This window comes from Rousettus aegyptiacus, unplaced genomic scaffold, assembly GCF_014176215.1.
Source record: "Rousettus aegyptiacus isolate mRouAeg1 unplaced genomic scaffold, mRouAeg1.p scaffold_m13_p_3, whole genome shotgun sequence".
Lineage (NCBI taxonomy): Eukaryota > Metazoa > Chordata > Mammalia > Chiroptera > Pteropodidae > Rousettus > Rousettus aegyptiacus.
This window is the reverse complement of record NW_023416306.1, coordinates 50,638,949-50,653,558: the sequence shown is the minus strand read 5'-3', so window position 1 is coordinate 50,653,558 and position 14,610 is coordinate 50,638,949. Positions and strand designations below refer to the sequence as shown.

General features: G+C 40.1%; 1 long non-coding RNA gene across 5 annotated transcripts in view; it reads right to left on the bottom strand.

Moving 5' to 3' along the window:
- Positions 1 to 8,277, bottom strand: part of LOC107519320 — a 30,316-nt gene extending 22,039 nt beyond the window's left edge. For 2 of the 5 annotated variants that reach the window (XR_004949939.1, XR_004949937.1), the window contains exons 1-3: positions 8,068 to 8,277; positions 6,412 to 6,501; positions 4,239 to 4,324 (exon numbers count right to left, since the gene is read on the bottom strand). This is a non-coding gene — a long non-coding RNA (uncharacterized LOC107519320). Of the gene's footprint in view, positions 1 to 249; positions 3,508 to 4,238; positions 4,325 to 6,411; positions 6,502 to 8,067 lie in introns of those variants that run through there. The other 3 variants (XR_004949936.1, XR_004949938.1, XR_004949941.1) reach the window with 2 other exon arrangements.
- Between the last annotated feature and the right edge of the window lie 6,333 nt (positions 8,278 to 14,610).

The following is a 14,610-nucleotide window of genomic DNA, read 5'->3' as shown; positions in this document are numbered from 1 at the left end:
ATAGGTTTCCACAAAGGAAGAAAGATCCTGAATCACCAGTTGGTGGTGTAGGTGCTCCTGGTGCTGAGATATTCTGGCTTGTGTACCGTGTAGAAAGTATTGGCCTCAGGAGCTAAAAATAGAAAAGCTGACCGCAGGGCCTGAGGAACATTTTGGGGGAACCCTCTGGGGATGGTGATTCCTTAAAAAACAAGGGGGGGGCGGCTTACGGGTAAGGGACAGGGCTGGGTCTGGCACCTAGTGACTTACGCAGGCACCAAAGCTGCTGGGCGGGATCGCCAACTCTGGTCCTCCAGAGAGCTGCGAGACTGCGGATCAAAAATCCAGCAGAGCCAGGTGGGCTGTGTCCGTAGCTTGCTCAACATGACAGCGAGTATACCGCAAAGAACGCGAATATGTGAGAAAACGTCCTAGTCTCAGTGGTCTTGGGAACTTTGGGCTGTCTGGTCCCAGACCCTCCACCAGCAAGCACTAGACGCTGAAAACTATGCTTGTTTAGGCTCACGTGTCTCAATCTCGGAGAGGAAAGTAGAGGGACAAAGACAGCCCAGTAATAGGGCGCCATTTTAGAGGTTATCCCACCTAGCGGGCAGGCGCACAAAGACATGGAAGCCAACGATCTGATTGGTTTTTAGAACCTCACGCGATCCGCTGGGGTCAAGGTGCCTCATGTTACCCTGCACACAACCGCGACAGTGAGCACCAGTAGGCTGAGCCCTAGGGAGTCACGTGGATCAAATGACTGGGGGTGACGGCTAGGTTCTTCCGGCCCAGTGAGCACCAGTAGGCTGGGCACTAGCAAGTCACGTGAACCAAATGACCTGGGGGTGACGGCTAGGTTCTTCCGGCCCAGTGAGCACCAGTAGGCTGGGCACTAGCAAGTCACGTGAACCAAATGACCTGGGGTGACGGCTAGGTTCTTCCGGCCCAGTGATCACCAGTAGACTGGGCACTAGCAAGTCACGTGAATCAAATGACCTGGGGGTGACGTCTAGGTTCTTCCGGATCACTGAGCACCAATGGGCTGGGCCCTAGCAAGTCACGTGTACCAAATGACTGCGAGTGACGCCCAGGCTCTTCCGGCCCAGTGAGCACCAGTAAGCTGGGCACTAGCAAGTCACGTGAACCAAATGACCTGGGGGTGACGGCGAGGTTCTTCCGGCCCAGCGAGCACCAGCAGGCTGGGCACTAGCAAGTCACGTGAATCAAATGACCTAGGGGTGACGTCTAGGTTCTTCCGGCCCAGTGAGCACCAGTAGGCTGGGCCCTAGCAAGTCACATGAATCAAATAACTACGGGTGACGCCTAGGTTCTTCTGGCCCCACTCCGCGCAGCGCCTGAGCTAAAGCCACAGCCTCAAAGCTTCCTGCTGCTCTGAAGCTGGATTGACCCAGTGCCCACAGAATGCGGAGATATTTGAGCAGGCAGGAGGCACTGATGCCCAGTCACTGGCGGCATTCCTTTATGGACGGACCTGTGGAGTCAGGGTGCCCCACTCGTTAATTGGTTTCCATGCCCAAGCACAGGGCTTTCCACCTTGGGCTGGCCTGGATCTAAGAGGTCAAGTCGTGTAGCGGGTCTCCCTCAACCTCGAGCCTCTGTAGCCTTCGTTAATTGAGAAGGTCCTGGGTGGGCTTTAGTATACTTGTTAGGACCCCTTTCAAGGGGGCAGTGAAGCAATGACTGTAGTAAAATTCAGGGAGAACAAGTGCTGTGTTTTGGAGGCACCTGAGGGTGGCATGTTCTGTCCACGCAAGTGCAAACCTTCAAAAGAGGAAACTGAACAAAAACTCCCCGAGTAACACTTGGACCGAGCCCATTTGGGGCTGCAATTGAGAAAATTGGAAATGCAGGTGCACCTTGGTTCCTTTCACTGTATCAAAGTCAGGTTGTTGCTGCCTTCGTTTTTACTCTTAAACATCAGGCTTTCAAAGTGACAAATTTAGGTCTTTTTGTGCTGCCAGAGGCAGGCACAATGTGCAAATGTTCAGCAAAGGTAAAATGAATTTTCTTAAACTACCTGAAAATGTCTCAATTGCCACACCCCTTGAGATTTTCTTCGGTTGTTTACAACTAAGAAAAATTAGCCTAATCTTAATGCTAGTGAATGGATTTGGGCAGATTCTAATTGCTGTTTCCTCTTTCAGGTTATATTATACATTAGTCAAAAGACCTGATTTCAATGCTACAAAACTAATTTCAGTTTTTTTGAAAACCTCTGTGGACTCTAGTCCCAGATGTTTTATTGGTTTTGAGGGGGCACAATGAGGATAAAATGAACATGATATTTATTCATGCTTGTAAGGTAAAATACTCTACATACAAAACTTTTGAATTTGCCCTACGCAAGCACACAATTGGGTATATTCTTAACAAGCCTGCAAAATATCAGGCTTCTAATTTTACTTAGGAGGCAAGGTGATACGAGTGATTACAATAAGAGCAATGAATAATAAACATAATGATCCAGCACGGATAAATTGTCTATAATTACTGTCTCAGTGACTCATCTCTCATTCTCCCTCAAAGCCATTTCACTAGGTTTTTCCCTCCATCGATTCATAAGATCACTTTCTTCTCCCTGGCATACTTTCTTTACTTGACTTCCAGGACACCTGTTCTCTTGGTTTTCTCCTACTTCACTTGCTGCTCTTTGTCAGTCTTTTTTTTTTTTTTTTTTTTTTTGCTAATTTTAACTAATATGCAGCTGTTCAGGTGTTCTGGTGATGGTTGGAGAAGTAATAAAATTAAGACATAATTCATAAACTACTTTTTATTCCATATTTTCTTACCTCACTTAAGTAAAATTACTAATTATGTTGTTATAATTAAGGTTTTAATACTATTTAGGTTCTATTGATAGTAATAATCTAAATCAGGTCAGCAGATTATAGCCAAGGGCCTCCAGATTTCTTTCTTTTGGGATCGCCAGGAACTAGTTGAGGGCAGAAATCGTCCCCTAATACCCTTCTATATGTGACTAATTACCTGATGCATTACCACCAAAAGCCTCTACGTACCCTTTAGGAGGGCACGCCATAGAAAGGATGCATTTAGAGTACTCAGCTACTTAACAAAATATCTCTGCTATAGCAGAGCCATCTCTTCACTTTAAATTGACTTAAGACTGCTCCCCAGATGTGTTTCAATGAATTTCACTCTTTTATTCCCCCAACTATAACTTTTCAATAATTAGAAATATGTAAATATGGGGTAATTTCACGCTTTTCAAAAGAAGTCTAAATTAAAGGCTTTTCATTTGTTTTCATTTGAAATAATCTTAGTCTGGCAGGAGGCACTGAGCAAATACTAAAATTTAAATATGTATAACTGAAAGTAGCTCTGTCTTAATATGTAGTCTGTTTTACAGATAAAATAATATTCCCCTTTAAAAGAGTTTCAAATGCTACAAATATATTATAGTTTGTTAAGTTAAAAATAAATGTCTTGTCTACAGCCACCCTAAACAAGCCCGATCCTGTCTGATCTTGGAAGCTAAGCAAGGTTAGGGCTGGTTAGTACTTGGATGGGAGACCACCTACGAAGACCAGGTGCTGTAGGTGTAAAAAATAAAAAATAAAAGATTGTAAGCTAACAAGGTGCTTGCAGTCTGTGAGGTTAACCAAGGGTTGCCTCACCTAAAAAAATAAAAATAAATAAAAAATAACTGTGTTATGGGAGATGAACGAACACACAATGTGTGTGTGTGTGTGTATACACATACACATATATATATATATGCCTTACTGTTAGCATGTACAGCTGAAACTTATCAGATTTCATTAACCAATGTCATCATAAAAAATTAATTAATTAAAAAATTTTTTTTAAAAATTAAATGTCTGTTTAAGGTGTCAAAAACTATTGTCCATTTGCCAACTTAAAGTATATATACAAAGTATATATACATCTATATACAGATACATTTTCAAAAATGACATAATGAAACTTGAATTCATAAAAATGCATGAAATATGAAGAATTTGTTTCTGAACATTTTGCCTGAATGTATTTGTGGAATGTTGTCACAAAGATAACTTGATGGTGTGGTGTCTGATGCTGCATATTTTACGAATTAAATTATTTTAAAATCAAGTTTAGAAAAGTACATCTTAGGATCAGAAAGAGAAATCTAACTCTGGGTTGATTAGAATAAACCACAAGCAAGGAATGGGTATGAAACTTTGCCCTGAAGCCAGACTTCCAAAGGGGAAAATATTAGGATTTCAAGATCTTACCAGCTTTGAAGGTGGTAGAGCACTAGACAGAAGCCTGGTTCCTTGAATGAATGCATGGAGCAGAGCCATCACCAATTCATGTTAGACTGTGAAATGAAAAATAAATAATAAACCTTTATTTTGTTGAGCCCCTCAAAATTCAGGGTTATTTGCAACAGTAGTTTGCCTGAATATCACATAAGTATTATAAACCTTACAGCATTATTGTGAGGATTAAAGAAAAATAATCTTGCCTAAGAAAAGATGCTCGGTTTCTAAAAAGATGGGTATCAAATCGATGTGTCCTCTTCTTTTTCTTAAGTGATTCATTAATAAATCATATTGCTTCTCTAAAATATTTATTCCAAACCAGGGAATTTTGTGTTAAGTACTTGTCAAATTTCAAAAGGTGATTAAATATATTACATAATGAACCTAGGAAATGTATTATTTTGCTCTAATTAAAAAAATAATTGTTTTTTCTGTAATAATGAATACAGTTTTTACACAAGGTAAAACTGGAATTTGGTGGGCATAGCATATTTAAGTGATTCCATGCAAGCATCTGGATAGCTGAAATAATATGGAACAGCTAAAGGTTTAAATAAATGTAATGTAAAACACGGAGTTTCAATTGAAAAGTATTACAACTTAAGTATAACTTAAAAAAATTTCATATTTTATGAATTCTTTCTAGCAAAATTCAAGAATAAAACCACCTCAGTGTCATTAACTTAGAAATTTGAATTTTAGTTTAGGTCTCAAGAGCACAATTTGTTTTAAGGAAATGGTTCTGCTGATCAAGGTGGGAATTTGGAGGTTCCTTTTCATGCAGTGGGTTCCATACAGGGGGGTTTTAAGTCTTCCCCTGAATTTCAAAAAATGATACAAATGAAATCGCAGGGACTTTGAGTATGACAGATGTGGGTTCTTTAGCCAACTTGTTCTTTGACACAAATCCAGTTACTTCACCTCAATTTCTCATCTGTAAAATGGTGTTAGGAATACTTAACTCAAAAATTGTCATTTATACCTCGATTAACCTGAGGGGGGAAAAACAGCACTTAATTCAAAGGACTGTTGTAAGGTTTAACTGAAATGTTTGTAGAATCCAGCATATCAATGATACACAATAAATGGTTTTCTCCTCACCCTCTCTCCAGTAAAAACTACAGATAACATTTACTGAAAATAAAGATGGATAAGGTAACCTGAGTATCACTTTTTTAACTTCTATTACATCAGTTCAGTACAGAATCATTTCCTTTAGAAATACTAATCCGCTAATCCAAAGTCCTGTTTGGGCAGTATTATATGTCTGATTAAAACAAGTGAAAAACAATTTATTCTAAAATTGTGTTTCTTTTGGTAATCAAATTGTCTTAAAATCTGATACTAACAATAAAATATCGATAAAACAGGTCCTTGAAATAGAGAACCACAGGATTAGTAAATCAGGAGGTATTTCCAGAAAAGAATATGAGGTGGCAGATTTTTGACAAGATTGGGTCAATAACCCCTTTTTTCTTCCCCCTCCTGATAAAACCCAAACCAAGTCTTTTCCAAAAATGGAATCTTTCTTACCCAGGGCATTCTGCTTCCCCAGGGCACCTCCCACTTGCCTCTAGTTTAGCAGTTACTAACCAAGAAAATGAAACATCTGTAAAGGCTTCTGGAGAGAGAAGATTAAATAAAAAATAGAAATAACAACAAACTAACACACAAGCTTCTCACTCCATTATATTTTACTTTCCTTTTAAAAGAATAAACAATGATTCCATCTTTGTAGTGATGGAGAAGGTGGAGCAGGGGTCTAAAGACCTCATTACACTGTTCATAATAACAAAAGTTTTTTTCAGCCTTTTCCTTTTTCTTCTTTTTCAAAAATCTCTCCATTCGCTGCCTATTTTTCTTTCATTCATGCCTTCAACAAGCATTTACCAAGTGTACAACTTCTTATATGTATCATTCTGTTCCTGAGGGTGGAAGATGAGAAAATGAATTTGGATAAGGTCAAAACACAGTCTCAGAGGGGAAATAAGACAGTGAGGCACAATTGTCAGAGTGAGGTACGATTTATGGCATGCACATTTTTGGTAGCACAGCACAAATGAAATCTTATCAAATGGCATTTTATCATCTTATATTGAGTTAAGCAGGAAAGGGAGGCAAAATAATGTATTTGAATGCTTACCATATGACAGGCAGCAGGATGGGTACTTTACAAAGCCTGTACCATGATAGGATAGTTAATAGGTTTTACTCATTTTTTGAGATGAGGAATCTATATTTTAGGAAGAAAAAAAAGCAAGGAGAATGTGCATATTAGGTTACTGTTTGTGTAAAAAAAGAAAGCAGGAAAATAAATCTGTATTTCTTTGGTTACCAGTTGTCTTTGGAGTGCATTGGGAAATAAGCAAAAAGGTTGCAAGGGTATGAAACAGATTTTTCAGTATATACTTTTTTACATTTCAAGTTTTGAATCATATGAATATAAAACCTTTTACCAAACTTCAGTTTAAAATAGATTGGATTTTGTAAAAAATCACTACAACTCTTATCCTTAGTAGCAAAAGTTTTGAGAACAATTCCGTAGAATTAAGTTTGCTTAACTATGAAGGAAAAGCAAGAGGTCCATTTATAACAACTGATAGTGTGATAAAGTGCATTGAATGCTTTATTCCTGATTCAGAGTGAAAGCAGAACACTGTTTTGAACTGCAGACAAACAGCATTTGTAAAGGGCTACCAGCATGTTCACTGTCAGATAAATCATGTTTTTGACCTTTAAACCTCAAATAGAGGTGCCATTCACTCATTCATTCATTCAATACCATCGTATTCCAGAGTGTGCTAGACTGGTTCACAAAATGTTTTTTCGACAAGTTAAACCTACATGAAAGACAAATAGGCAGCTATTTAAGAATTTTCTCAAAAGTATTACTTACTCATGACATTTGAAATGATCAAACAGCCTCATCTTTATTTGCTAAAACAGAAATTTCACCGTTGCATGTCTGAAGTGAAGACAACTTCACTTTGAAAGGGTCTTGCTAATAAAAATATTCGTGTAAGGAGGATCAGGTGTGAATTGTTTGGTTGGGAATGACAAGATAGTACATGGAGAAAAATATGTCCTAATAAAACAGCAAACCTAATAACCATAGAAAAATGTTTTTGTAATTTTTGAAGTATGTGTTTCAACAAGGGTAGCCAGGGAAAATTATGTCAAAAATGAGAGGAGCAGAGGGGGAATGCCAGATACAGTAGCAAGCGTCTAAGAGCAATGGGTAGTTTTACTACCCTGAGGTGGGGATGGAAACCAGGGACAAGGAGGAAGTTATTTCTTGAATTGGGTAGCTAAAAACTTAAAACACTGGAGGCAATTTATATTTTATATACCTGTATAGACCATGGGGCAGGTCCAGTATCGGTGGAAGGTCAGTTTTGAGGTTAAGCCTGGGGTGGGGATGTACAGGCTACCAGGCAGAAATCCAGAAAGAAGTAGCATAAGGCCCTGAAAAACCTTAGCGGAGAAGGAGGCTATGATTTGCCTAAGGGTAGGAACACGCCCCTGGAATGCCTGAGGCATCTGGGATGCAGGCTCTCGCCCAAGAGAGCCTAAGGCAGAGAGAAGGTGATGGAGACTAGGCCGCATTGTGCGTCACTAACATGCGCGCTCCCTACTCTACCTCCGGATCTCTCGAGAGCTTCGGACGCATTACTAAGTGAGGTGTGCCGCCCGGCCTATGGCGCCCACCCTTCCTCCCACTGTGTGGCAAACGTGATAATCTCAGCAGATGTGAACGAAAACTTGTCCCGGCTCCCCTGACCGCCAGTTCCGGGATTACCTTCTGCCTTAGAGCCCAAGAGGGGCAGACAGCTGGGCGCGAGTCTCTGCACCCCGGAGGAAGAAATGGAAGTGGGGTTTGGGAGACTTAATGCAAGATGCAGTCGCGTGTTGTATATGCTGTATTTGCATACGCCAAGGGACAGGGACCAAAGCGGGTGGAGACGTAGAGCGGCAGTGAAAACACTCGCAACCAAGGATGGTACCTTCGACATAGGGCGCGCGCGCGCGCGCGACGCGCTAGTCACGTGACACCTCGGGGCGGGGCCTGGCGGGAGGCTGTAGTAGCACTTAGTGAGTCACGTGAGCCTCTGATAAACTACAGGCCCGGAGACGGGTTCCATTATCCTCGTGGCACCTAGACTGGCGCCATTTTCTCGCATCTTCTTTTTCTCCAGAAATAGAGGGTAAAGGTGTTTGAACAGGAGAAAGGAACAGAATCCCAGGGCACCTCCGCACAGATGCACTAACCCCTGAGAGTATCTACGCGTGTCCTACAGTGCAATAGACTCCCCTGCGGTCCCGTGGGGCGGTGCCGCGTGGTATGTCAGAACACTGCTTCCGGGGGAAGGGGCTTTGGGGGGCCCGCGTCGCTCAGATTGCTGACGCCGCATATTCCCTGGCTAGTAGAGAGCTTGTGGGCGTTTCTGTGCTCTGAGGCCTCTGCAGTCCGATTCCTGGAGTGGAGAAATCTAGGGAAATGAAAAAACAAAATAATTTAAAAACAAATTGAAAGAGTTAGTAGAACAACTTTTCATAAAGAAAATTTACGTACTATGTGCTTGATTTATTGCTTTGAACGTAAGATAGAAGATATAAGTCCTTGATCTCATGGAGCTCACCGCCAATCCAAAGAGCTAGATTTTCAAGGATAACCAAAGAGCTATTATTTAATTAGAATCGTGCTAAGTGCAGGCATGACAAAGTACAGGGTGTTAGGAAAGCATAAAACAGAAAACCTAACTTAGTTTGGAGAGTTTGGGTAGGTTCAGAGAATAAATCACAAATTAATCAGAGATCTGAAGGATAAGGAGGAATTAATTGGTCAGGTGAAAAGTGGAGCAAACCTTATGGGCAAAGAGGACATTATGCACAAAGGACAAAGGTCTTGGGAACTCCATTTTCTCTGTTTATCTTCCTTCCAATGTTAACACAGAGATATATGTTAAGTTTAAGTATGCACTTGTTTACCCAGCATTATCTTGTATTGGTAAAAATCTGAAACAATGTCTATATTGAGTCTGATTAAATAAAATATGATTGTCCATAAAATGGAATTTAATGCAACCATTAAAAAAATTACAGAACAGTAATTCTGTCATGTAAAACTTACCAATATATCTCGGTTTAAAAAAAAAACTGCATGTTTAGTTGCTGCTTTAAAAATTACATGCACATGCTTTCAAATATACATTTAAAACTCTATATATACATCAAATATTAAGAAAGTTTGATTAGATTTTAGAGATCATGCTCACTTTAATTGTTTCCTTTCCCTTTTTCAACAAACTTTCAACATTGAACACAAACATTTTTTAATTAAAAGTTATTAAAAATAACACCTCCATGATTTCTACAACAATGTAGACTATTATTTGGTTTTAATACTCATAAAGACAAAAATATAGAGTGCTTTTGGGAAGGTTAGTATTTTATTTATTGACAATTTCTCTTTAAAACGCTATCATCTACTTCAATTCTTAAAAGGTGAATCAGTTGATTTGCACTTAGCATCTATTGTTTCTAATTTAGATATTTGAAAGTAGTCATTCAGGTCTCAATGGTACAATTTATTTCAAGAACATTAATATGCAGAGGGTGTTGTGTTTATTTAGTGCAGTGGTTCTCAAGCAGGGACACCGTAGGAGTTTATGAGGATATTAACCAGAATTTGTGGGCTATTTCTAGGATTTTCAAAAATTAACTGGTACTGGGATATAAAAGCACAGTTTGACATTGATAGATATGAGTATAAATTGTGATTCTTTTCTCAAAAAAGAAGACAGATTAAAATATCTAGGCCTCCATCTTCTTATCTTTGAGATAAGAATAACAGTATTAACTCTCCAGTTCCACAGTTACCACCAAAAGTTCTCTGTATTTTTGGTTATCGAAATTTCCCCAAACCTGGGATCCAATAACAAAACAGTATTAAAATGCTCTTCGACGAGAGGAAGTATGTGATTGGTCTGTTAGGACAAGTCTAGCTTTATGAAGTAAACACTAGATGGCAACATTCTGGCCAGATTTTCTGTATCAGCCGAATTGGGATTTTCCCGCCTCCCTGACAGAACAAAAGCCCAGAGATCTTTTTGCTTGTCTCAGCTCAAACAACAATTTGGGGACCGTGTTTGACAGTATTTGCCAGTGACCAAACTAAAAGAAGTACACTTGGGAGGGGAGGGGAATAATAGTAAAAACTTACATAGTACTTACTTTCGACAGTCCCTGTTCTAATTACTTTAATACAGTAAAACAAAGAGTAAATAAATTAACAAAATCCTAGCCCACGAACTCCCTAGATATATGTTTTAAACTCATTAGAAAAAATAAACAAAAAGTGATTTCATCCTTAATGTAGAGGATGAACAGTTAATTATTTTTCAATTTCTTCCCGTTTTCCTCCATTATTATTTTCATTCATGCTTTCAACAAAACAAGTATTTTTTAAGTATGTACTATGTTCAAGGTACTAAGTGGATCAGTTTAGGGCCATGATGGTAAAATAATTCATATAAAGTTAAGCCTCTGAACTTTAAGGGCACTACATACTGAACAGGACAGAGGACATGCATTTAATACTATAGGACAAGGTGGGCTGTATGATGTGCTCATCTTGTTCTCACAAAAGTTTTATTGTACAGCAAAGGCAGTGTGAATCATTTTATGTTTGGATGAGCAGAGAAAGAGAGGGAACTAACATTTATTGAAAGCTGACAATATGCAAGGACCCTACTAGGCACTTTACATACAGCATTTCACCTATGAAATGTATTACTTATTTTTCATTTATGTTAGGTGGTTTTTAATATTCCAATTTTCAGGTGAGGAATTCAATCTTAAGGAGGGTAAGTAACCTATGCACAGGTACATATATAGAAAGGGGTAGAATAAGGCGCTGTGGATGGGTAAAAATTGCTGCTCTTTGTTTCAGTGTGAAAGGAAAATACAGATATAATTTTAGGATATCAAGTAATAGAAGTGCATTACAGGATGATAGAGTTTTGATATAAGCCAGATGGAAGTAGAAAAGAGGTCTGGGCACAGCACGAACAAAGACACAGAGGCCAGAGGAATGTGTATAAGTCTGACAGGAATGTGTGTAAACAGTTTTTTTTTTTTTAAAGGGGAAAAGGACCGAGTTTAAAAATCTGCCCAGAAGTGGAAGATACTAGTGAAGTAGCTAATGAGGAGAGTTCTCCATCTGACCCAACACCCACTATCAGTTTAGTTCCTGTTTGTGTTGCCCTGTTGCCTTCGATTTCTGATCTTATCCACAGAACTCAGATTGGTAAGGGACATCAAGTTCTGGTCCCCCACACTTGAATAGTTTTGACTTTTTCAACACATACTTCATGACTCTAAAGCTAATGACATGCCAAACACTGGACAGTAGGGTGAACATGCAGATGCCAGTCATATCGGGTCTTGCCTCAGGTTTCTTCCCTCCAAATTCATGGTGAATTTGCCATTCTTAGGGGATAGTAGTGGATGTGTAGGCCACTTCCTTTATATTTCTTGCACATACAGAGTGGTTAAGCATGACGTCAGAGTTAGACAGACACACATTTGATGAAATGGGGTAAGAGAAAGGTGAAAATCCCTAGCAATAGAGCCCACATTCTGAAAAGCAAGTGCTCAGGTTAACAGCAATGCTTTCTCAGCCTCTATGTGCTTCAATAAGTATGTGGGTCCAGCCTCAGGCTGCTGAAGCCCCTAAAGGTACGTGGTAGTGTCTGGGGTGTCTTAAGCCTCTGACTGATGCCTGACCCCTCCTGATCATGAGCTTTTTGACCCTCAAACAGTCAACTTTCATGCTGGGTTGACTAACAGGGCAGAGTTGGTTAAAAGGAAGACTCTATGCTCTGGGTAAGAGAGTCATGAAGCAATTAGCAATTAAAATGTTACTGGAGCAGGACTCCGCAGGGGAGTGAATGAAATCAGTTTGCGCTTAAGTGGAAATTATAATTAAAAAGGAAAGATGTGATCTGCAGTGTGTGGGCTCCTGGTCACCTTGTCCTCAGGTCAGAAGATAACACTCATGGTGTTTCTGCAGAGAGAAGATTGTCGGGGAGCTACGTTTGGAGACTTTGTCAGTTCTTCTTATGACCTACTTATTACTCCTTAGAACTAAGAGGGAGAGAACCCAGGTTAGACCCAGTTCTTCTCCAACCCTGCATCTGCCCTTGGGACCCATCGCCTAGAAGTAGAGGAGAACCTTTATCCTGGGTTGAGGTCAGAGTCAGTGACCAAGGAGTGCCAAGGATTCCCAGCCGGATGTTGAAAAGCCAGAATGCCACAGTGGAATAACCCACGTTGGTTCCACATGAGGAGTTGTGATATAATAAGAAATATATGTTGTCTTTGTCCCCAGTTCCTGGCACAAAGCTCCTAAACCCTTGTAAGTTTCTGAGTGATAGGAGTGTCTTTTTTTTTACTCACAAGAAGTCCCTTTTGAGCCCACTTGAATTTATTCTGATGAAGCCTGGGGCCCTTAGATTGCCTCAAAATGGGCTTGGTCACCAGAAAGACCTAGAGATTAGAGGGTTGGAACTTTCAGCCATACCCACTGACTCCAGGATGAGGAGGGGTAGCTGCAGATTAAGGTCAATGAAAACTTTCGAATAATAAGATTTGATGAACTTTTGGGTTGGTGAATGCAAGGAAGGTGGGCTCACCCCAGTTCCACAAGAACAGAAGCGCCTGCATGCAGGACCCTATGTACCATTTTATTTCAGTATTTATCTAATTTTTTATAATAACCTTTATAACAAACTGGTAAACAGGAGGAAGTTCTGTGAGCCACTCCAGCAAATATATCAAACCTGAAAAGGGGATTGTGGGAACCTCCAATTGATAGCTGATTACTCAGATGTACAGGCAACAACATGGACTTGCAATTGACATCTGGAGTAGGGGATGGGGAAGGGCAGTCATGTGGGAGCCCTTAGCATGTGGGATCTGATACTATCTCCAGGTAGATAGTGTCAGATTTGAGTTAAATTGTAGAATACCCAGTTGGTGTCCCCTGAAAATAGGGAGAGGAAAATTCTTTCCTCTACCCTCAAGGTTCTTTTGGCTGGTCTAATAACTAAATCTACATGAAGCAGATTAAGAAAAGAAAATAATCAAATTTCATTTCATATGTATGCATGGGAACCCCAAATACGTGAGAGGTCAGGGAAAGTTAATATGAGGTATATACAGCATTCTGAACTAAGGGTAAGATGCGGTATCTTGGGACTTCAAAGGGTCATTGCAGGATAATGAGAGCAGATTTGCAGTTATTAGTAGTTTGCCTTGCTATATAGATAGGCCAAAAAAGTTAGGTAGGTAGTTAAAGAGGGGTGGGCAGAAGTTTCTCTTAAACCTGCAAGTTGTTGGTTGCCTTTAGCTCAAAATAATCCACATACCACAGAAGCACATATTGAGGTGACTCGTTCTGAACTCTTGCAATTCCTTGTGGTATTGGAAAACACTCTAGGAGTTAGTGCCCAAGGCTGAATCAGTGCCCACATGGCTTTGGCAATGACTGACCTGGTTCTGGCCCCAAATCTCTCTTACTTCTTCCTTTGCTGCAGGCCTTGACCTACCCCAGACTGAGGGTAATCCACTAACCTGTTCTCTAAGCAGGGTAAATACTTAGGGGCTTAGTTTTTCTGTTTAGCCCGGGGTGGGGATGGATAGTAATCCACCTGTACCTAATAACTGAGATTCTGCGTGGATTTTTAGTAATGGGCATTTTGTACCATTCAATGACTCTGCCACACAAATTATTTTAAGTTTCAACTGGGTTTTCTATTACTCTGGTGTCTCTAGGTCCTTACAGTATTAAAGTTTATCCTCAAATTCAAGTGACTGGACCTTTCTTTGGAGTTATTGTGTGCTAGAACGTCTGGCTACTATAGTAGCTTTAAAAAAATTAAAAAAAAAAAAAAGGTTCCTTGAGACGAACTCTGGCTGCCAGTAGTGAAATATCTACCCACCCTATAATGGCTGAACTTCCCAGATTCCAACATCCTGAAGGATCTCAACACCTACCCTTGTGCCATACCCTGAACAACAACAACAACAACAACAACCACCACCAGTACCAGCTTGATAAAGTCAGGGATTTTCACTTTATGTGTGCTTTCATCTCCGTTCTGCTCAGCTCCTGGGGGCTTCAACTTCCCCAGATATGTGGGTGAGCTATTTGCTTTCTGATGCAGTGTCTCTACATCTAATATGCTTTCTTTTCAAAATGGACAGAGGAGGTTCTACTTGCTATTCCAGAGTCCATTTTTGTAGAGATAATGGGGTTTGAGGGAAAAAAACACCCATG